This window comes from Chiloscyllium plagiosum, chromosome 26, assembly GCF_004010195.1.
Source record: "Chiloscyllium plagiosum isolate BGI_BamShark_2017 chromosome 26, ASM401019v2, whole genome shotgun sequence".
NCBI classification, from domain to species: Eukaryota; Metazoa; Chordata; class Chondrichthyes; order Orectolobiformes; family Hemiscylliidae; genus Chiloscyllium; species Chiloscyllium plagiosum.
The window spans coordinates 40,088,237-40,096,877 of record NC_057735.1 but is presented as its reverse complement, the minus strand read 5'-3'; the positions used below and the strand labels follow the sequence as shown (position 1 = coordinate 40,096,877).

The 8,641-nt window shown below is 44.0% G+C and overlaps 1 protein-coding gene across 1 annotated transcript in view; it reads left to right on the top strand.

Annotated features, from left to right (window-relative positions):
- The window catches only part of LOC122563277 (ADP-ribose glycohydrolase OARD1-like), a 57,380-nt gene that overhangs the window by 12,331 nt on the left and 36,408 nt on the right, over window positions 1-8,641 (top strand). The window lies entirely within an intron of this gene.

Genomic DNA, 8,641 nt, shown 5'->3' with positions numbered 1-8,641 from the left:
CCATCTGGTCAAGATCCTGTTGTAATCTGAGATCTTCGCTGTCCACTACACCTCCAATTTTGGTGTCATCTGCAAACTTACTAACTGTAACTCTTATGCTCGCATCCAAATCATTTATGTAAATGACAAAAAGTAGAAGACCCAGCACCGATCCTTGTGGCACTCCACTGGTCACAGGCCTCCAGTCTGAAAAACATGGCCAAAACCATGTGAGTACCTGTTGCTTTAGGGGAACTTTCCCCCTGCAATCCGACACCACATTTGGCAGTTCATGTTTCTCCAAATAATGGTCAATGAACAGATTCCATTCTTACATATCTAATCATAGCCAGAAAAATACCTGCATGGATTTCTTCCTGCACCTACACTGTTACCTCTGGTAACCTCAATAATCTGTCTATGCCCCCTCCTATTTCTCATCTCTATGCTGTCCCTTGGCGTGATCATCTGAATCATAGAATCCCCTACAGTGTGGAAACAGGCCATTCAGCCCACTCAGTCCATACCACCTCTCCAAAGAGCATCCCACCCAGGCCCGACCCCTGTCCTATCCCTGTTAATCATCCTATCCTGTAAATCCTTGGACACTATGGGCAATTGAGCCACCTGACCTGCACATCTTTGGACTATGGGGAGAAACCAGAGTACCCATACAGACACAGGGAGAACGTGCAAACTCCACACAGTCAACCAAGGGTGAAATCGAATGTGGGTCCCTGGCACTGTGAGACAGCAGTGCTAGCCAGCAAACCACCATGCTACCCCATGAAACCATAGAGCAGAATTTTACTGAGGTCTGAGTGACACGGGCGATGGTGTGATAAGTGGCATCTGGACATTGAGATCATTTTGCCCTATCATTTATGTTTTCCACAAGCAATATGGTGAGATTCTCACTAGGCAGTGGTAAGAAATCAAATTATAGGAATTTGTGTTTGTTAAATGCCTTGTTAATGCCACAATTGGAATCATGGAATTTTACAGTACAGAAGGATGCCATTTGGCCCATCATATCTGTACTGCCTCCTGAAAGAGTTAATTTACTTTATTAATATTCAGCCTCTCAGCTTCCTCAATTTACCAATCATACCGTGTTGAGTCAGGAATACTCAACAAGGAAACCAGAGCAGATACTTGGTGGATTCAGCTTGCTGCTGGGTCCAAACTATCATTATGTTGAAAACTAAGCACCAACATCTCAGGGCATGTTCCATAGGCACTGTTCGCATAAACCACAGGCATTGGCATCTGACATGTGCCAGCATCTAAGAATGCTAATGGCACATCTCTGATCCACTTACGTACATTTCTGTACTTTAATGCTGCACCTCAGGCTTCACCAGCAGCTATCATTGTAATACTTGCAACAAGAATGCAGTGTGCTAAGGGATCTGCAACCAGCTCATGGACTGTCCCAGATGCAACTCCAGCCAGTTTGCTTGCTCTCATGGACTCATTCACTCAGATAAAAACAAGGACTGCAGATGCTGAAAACCAGAGTCTAGATCAGAGTGGTGCTGGAAAAGCACAGCAGGTTAGGCAGCATCCGAAGAGCAGGAAAATCAACGTTTCTGGCAAAAGCACTTCATCAGAAATAGAGGCAGAGTGCCTGCAGGGTGGAGAGATAAATGAGAGGGGGTGGGGGTGGGGAGAACGTAGCATAGCAATAGGTGAATGTGGGTGGGGATGGAGGTGATAGGTCAGAGAGGAGGATGGAGTGGATAGGTGGAAAGGAAGATAGGTAGGTAGGACAGGTCATGAGGACGGTGCTGAGCTGGAAAGATGCAGCTGGGGTGAGGTGGGGGGAGGGGAAATGAGGAAACTGGTGAAGTCCACATTGATGCCCTTGGGTTGAAGTGTTCTGAGGCGGAAGATGAGGCGTTCTTCCTCCAGGCGTCTGGTGGTAAGGGAGCGGAGGTGGAGGAGGCCCAGAACCTGCATGTCCTCAGCAGAGTGGGAGGGGGAGTTGAAATGTTGGGCCACAGGGCAGTGGGGTTGATTGGTGTGGGTGTCCCAGAGATATTCCCTAAAGCGCTCTGTTAGGAGGCGTCCAGTCTCCCCATTGTAAAGGAGACCGCATCGGGAGCAACGGATACAATAAATTATATTGGTGGATGCGCAGGTGAAACTTTGATGGATGTGGAAGGGTCCTTTGGGGCCTTGGATTGAGGTGAGGGAGGTAGTATGTGCGCAGGTTTTGCAATTCCTGCGGTGGCAGGGGAGGGAACCAGGATGGGAGATGTTGTGTTCCTGATGAAGGGCTTTTGCCTGAAATGTCAATTTTCCTACTCTTCGGATGCTGCCTGAACTGCTGTGCTTTTCCAGCACCACTCTAATCCAGAATCTGGTTTCCAGCATCTGCAGTCATTGTTTTTATCTCCTGGGAGCAGATACAGAGGAGGCGGAGGAATTGGGAATAGGGATGACATTTTTGCAGGAGGTAGGGTGGGAAGAGGTGTAATCCAGGTAGATGTGGGAGTTGGTGGGTTTGTAAAAAATGTCAGTGTCAAGTCGGTCATCATTAATGGAGATGGAGAGGTCCAGGAAGGGGAGGGAGGTGTCAGAGATGGTCCAGGTAAATTTAAGGTCCGGATGGAATGTGTTGGTGAAGTTGATGAATTGCTCAACCACCTCGCGGGAGTACGAGATGGTGCCAATGCAGTCATCAATGTAGCGGAGGAAGAGGTGGGGAGTGGTGCCGATGTAACTACGGAAGATGGACTATTCTATGTAGCCAACAAAGAGACAGGCATACCTGGGCCCATATGGATGCCCATGGCTACCCCTTTGGTCTGGGGGAAGTGGGAGGATTGGAAGGAGAAATTATTAAGGGTGAGGACCAGTTCAGCCAAACGAATGAGAGCGTCGGTGGAAGGGTACTGTTGGGGACGTCAGGAGAAGAAGAAACGGAGGGCTTGGAGGCCCTGGTCATGGTGGATGGAGGTGTAGAGGGATTGGATATCCATGGTGGGCACCACTTTTCCAGCACCACTCTAATCTAGAATCATTCACTCAGAGCCTTCCTGGATCCATTTCTCACATTGCCTTGTCTTTCGGTGTTTTACCCACTCAGTCAGAAACACCAAACTTATATTACTGCTGTTTTGTCATGCAGTTTAGAACAGACATAAAGTCTGGAAACTTGGCAGCAGGCCTCAGACAATTCAAGGGAAATAGCCATCATTCACAGAGATCCAGCACTGTAAGTCAAAGGCACCTCCGATACCAGTCCAGGTCAGAGACAGGGTCCTCTCCTCACTTGGGATGAGAAACAGAATGATGGACAACACACCACACATCCTGACTCTTACCATCCTAATGTCAGCTTTCTTCCTGGAACAACAGACAGGCAAGTATTACAGAAGATGAAAGGGGGAGGCATAACTTGTGTTAGTGCAGGTGGGGAGATGAATGAATGAATAGGTAGCACAGAGGGCATGCAGGGTTTGTAGTATGGAGTTTGGGGTGGGTGAAAGTGAGTGGAGTAGATGTTATCTGTCACAGTAGGAGTATCAATTATGAGCCTTGGTAGGAGGTGGCAACTGTAGCAAAGATAGACTGAGTGTGAGGTATCAGAGAGATGATGGTGGCACTTACACTGGCGGAGCGAAGAGGACATTGACCTGCTTTCCACAGTGCTGTGCATTCCTCCATATGGCTGAGACTGATTTAACCCAGCAACAACCCCTGACCAAGCTGCAATGATCTGGTGTTGTGGCCTCCACTGCTGGTCCTGCACAAGGAATTCACAAGTTAGCATTGTCCCATGACACAGGACTTCCAGGATCCTGCCTGCAAAGTGGGGCACAAATTTCCCAAGCATTAAGAACTGTGCAGGATTGACTGTGCTGGCACAGGTGCACAACAAGCTTTTACAGATGGTGTGTGTGCAAGGGATGCTGGTGTTTCAGTGGGAATCTACTGGATGACAAGTCGATCTGGGAGCAGCATGTAGTGAGATCAGTCCGATTTAAGACCCAAAATGTGCAAAATGAACATAATAATGAAGCAGATTGAGTAATACATGGCTCAAAAACCTTAAATTGGATTTAGCCAAAAAAAAATTGAATCCATTATCATTTTCTCATAAAAGCTAATTTTACCTCACCAACATTTCTTCGATCTTCTCCAATGATGCCAAATCATCAGACTGCTTATCTGACATCCACTACAGGAGAAACCTTGATTTTTTCCAATTAAACTAAATCCACCCTTCTCCATGGCAGAAGTCTGCCAACAAAACACATTTTTTGGAAATCTCAATGTCACATGTGACCCCATGATCAGGTTCCAATCTCAAAATTATGTCATCAGGACCAGCTATTCCCATTCCCACATATTGTTTGCCTTTGTTCCATTTAAATATTTTCCAATCCAGCCACACAGAGATGGTATTACACAACCCTAGAGCAGGTAGGATGTGAACTGGTTTAGAGGTAGGGTCTCCTGGTTTAGAGGTAGGGACACTGCCATTGACACAAGAGAACACACAAATTTCATAATCTGCCATGGTGGATTTTAAGACTCGGCCCTCAGCACTTTATTAGAATTTATCGTTATGAAGCCATCTCCCCTTGACCTAGTTAATGTATTCCAGACTGAGATTCCAAACAAGTTCAAGTTGTGGATCTCCTTATAGCCAAACAACATCAGCAGCACGTGATAGATTGAGCTAAGCAATTCCACAATCAAAGGATCAGATCTAAACTCGCAATCTTGTCTAATCTAGAAGCAAATTAAGGTGAACAATTGAACGACTCACCAAAGGAGCGGGATCCACAAATGCTGCCATTCTAAATGATGGAAAAGATGCACACAACAGTGCAAAAGAAACAGCCGAAACATTCACACCAATTTTTAGCCGCAAGGACTGAGTGGATGATCCATCTCAGCCTCTCCGAGTGGTCCCCAATCTTTAGTGAATTCAATTCACTCCACGTGATATTAAGAAATGGTTGCAGGGACTTAAAACTGCAAAGGCTATGGATCCTGACAATACTCTGGCAACAGAACTGAAGACTTGTGTTCCAGAACTTGCCACTCCCCTCACCAAGCTCTTCTGGTACAATTACATTACTGGCATCTACCCAACAATGTGGAAAATTGCACAGGTATGTCCTATACACAAAAAGCAGGACAAATCCAAATAAGGCAATTATTACCCCAGCATTCTACACGCAATCATCAGTAAAGTGATGGAAGGTGTAACCAACAATCATTTCAAGCAGCACCTGCTCAGTAATAACCTGCTCAGGGATGTCCAGTTTGGGTTCCACCAACTTCTCACCTCTTTCCAGCCCTGGTTTAAATATTGGCAAAAGAACTGAATTTCAGAGGTGATGTGTGAGTGACAGTCCTTGACTTCAAAGCTGCATTCAACTGAGTATGGTGCCAAGAAGCCCTAGCAAAACTGGAATCAACTGGAATTAGTGAAGAAAATCTCCACTGTTTAGAATCATACCTGGCACATAGTAGGATAGTTGTGGTTGTTGGAGGTCAATCATTTCAGCTCCCAGATATCTCTGCAAGAGTTCCTCACGATAGTGTACAAGGCCCTACCATCTTCAGCTGCTTCATCAATGACTTCCCTTCATCATAATAGCAGAAGTGGAAATGTTCACTGATGACTGCACAATTTCAGCACCATTTGCAATCCTTCAGATACTGAAGTAGTCCAAATTCAAATGCAACAAGTACTCCTGAATTAGAAGATCTGGACGATATCCAAGCTTGGGCTGATAAGTGACAAGTAACATTCATACCACACAAATGCCAAACAAAGACCATATACAATAAGAGACAATCTAACCACTGCTCTTTGAAATTCAATTGTGTTACCATCACTGAATCCCCCATTATCAACATACTGGTAGTTACCATTGGCCAGAAACTCAACTTGCCTTGCCACATAGACACAGTGGTTACAAAAGCAGGTTAGACCTAAGAATACTGCAGTGAGGAACTCACCGTCTGATTCCCAAAGTCTGTCTATCATTTACAAGGTACAAGTCAGGAGTGTGATAGGCTACTCTCCACTTGCCTGGATGCGTGCAGTTCCAATAATATTCAAGAAGCTTAACACCATCCAAGATAAAACAGCCTGCTTGATTGGCACTACATCCACAAACATACACTCCCTCAACAAGGACAAATGCAACAGATATATGGGACCACTACCTCCAAGTTCCCTTACAAGCCACTCGCCATTCTGACTTGGAAATACATCTGCATTCCTTAGCTATCACTGGATCAAAATCATGGAACTGCTTCCCTAACAACATTGCGGATCTACCTATAGTAAATTTCCTGCAGCAGTTCAAGAAGACAGCTCACTACCACCTTCTCAACAGCATCTAGGGATGGGCAATAAACATTGGCCAGTCAGCAACACCAACATCTCACAAGTCAATTTAAAAATGATCAAACAAGCATTATTGGCACAGCAGAGAGTGGAGTTGAGGCTGCTTCTACTGTTATGAGTGGGGGAGAAAGTCAATTAGCTGTCAATCCTGGGGGAATAGCACAAGGTTGAGTGTGAGGATACTTGGAGTTTTGTGATTTGGGGTGGGAATCAAAGGATTGTGAAGATCTGGGTGTGTCTGTGGTTGTTCGGAGACCTTGCAGGGTGTGGAGGTGGGGTCAGAGGGTTAATTTGAGATATGAAGCCTGAAGGGGTAAAAAGTTGGAATCAAGCATTCACCCCTCAACCAAAATCACAAACAAAAATCTGGATGTTACAACACTGCTGCCTTTGCAAATTTTTTGCACACAAATTGGCTGCCACATTTGAGATTGTAGCAGCAAAGACAATTCAAGAGTATTTCGTTAATTGTAAAATACGTTAGTTCATGAGCACAGAAATGCAAGTTCTTTTTTTCTCTCTGCTGCTTGACATTAAATGATGAGATATGTTGAGTAATTAATGCAAATTACCTCGGTGCCACAAAGTAAGCCCTTCCCATGTCACTGTGAAGCAGAGATAAAGGGCAGAGTACAAAGAAAGCCTACAGAAGTTGTAAATATGGACATTATCAGACATCTGTTGCATTGTTTCGAGAGGCAGGTGAGGTTTGTGTACATCAATGCTCCAAACATATAAGCAAATACTTTGCAAATTTACTCACTGCAAACATTTTTAGGACTGATCTCTGGACTTTACTGGCAGACAACCTAAATATATTATTATATTGTTAGAGTGGAGTTGACTATGTAATGATAATGCACTCCTGACAGACCTAAAGGGAACCAATAACATGAACTGGCATTTATAACACCACAGAAAATGAACAAAGGTAACATTTGCAAAAATCTTCCCTCACAAAAAACACTAAATCTAGATCTCTGAGACATAATTAAGTGGGACATGGATTTATCATAGTTAAAAGTTATATCCAACATATGGTTGAAGATGGCCAGTTGTAATAGGTGAGTGGCATACTAATGGAGATCACTGAAAAGACATGAGCTATAAAAATCCAGAAAAGTACAGATCATTATACATTCCTAATTGTAAGGTTGTCTTTTTTGTGAAAATACTTCTGTATTGCATTTTGCCAATAATCAAATATGCAAGTATAGGATATTTGAAATCTTGAAATGGTGATCTTATCAGATGAAATGCTACAAAATGTCAATGCAAGATGTTTCATGAAATATCACAGGACATTTCTCCCTTTTTAAAACCATGCTGAAAAAAATTAGGTTGATGTTTTTGCTTTGCTATGTCTTACAATCAGGATGTCAATATACTTCTAAGTGAAATGCTCATAATATCATCACAGTATCACAGCATGTAACTTGAGAATATAAAATTCTCAGACAGCATCTTAACTCAATTCATTTGAAGTATGCTGTTCATTGTAACTAATAACTTAAAGTTATCTCAGACACTGATACACCTGTATACACATAATATTTTTATACATAGCCAAATAATATAATGTTTGTTGGAGTTTATAATATCATGGCCTAGTTTTTTATGTTATAAAAGCTAACTTAAGCACTGCCACAGTGGGTAAAATGTCCTACTGGTGGCTAAAATCACATCAATTCTCAGTTTCTTTAAGGGTTTTGACCTTGATGCAGAAATATATGTTGGTTACTTCCCATTGGCAATATTGTACAGATCTTGGTTTGTCTTACTAACTCTAAGGAATACAAGCACTCTGCTCCATCCTTGATACCCAAAAGCAGAATTATATTAAAATGTCTGTTGACTTGTACATTGTAAACAGCTATAGGTGACAGCACTGTTTTTGAGGATACAACCGCTATCAACATATTGTAGAATGATCATGCCTGATGCACAAAATATAACTGGGTAGATTACTGGCACTTCCCGCTCCTCCGCCCTTGAGCTCCGCCCCTCCAACCGCCACCAGAACAGAACCCCACTGGTCCTCACCTACCACCCCACCAACCTCCATGTACAACGTATCATCCGCCGTCATTTCCGCCACCTCCAAACGGACCCCACCACCAGGGATATATTTCCCTCCCCTCCCCTATCAGCGTTCCGTGAAGATCACTCCCTCCGTGACTCCTTCGTCAGGTCCACACCCCCCACCAACCCAACCTCCACTCCCGGCACCTTCCACTGCAACTGCAAGAAATGGAAAACTTGCGCCCACACCTCCCCCCT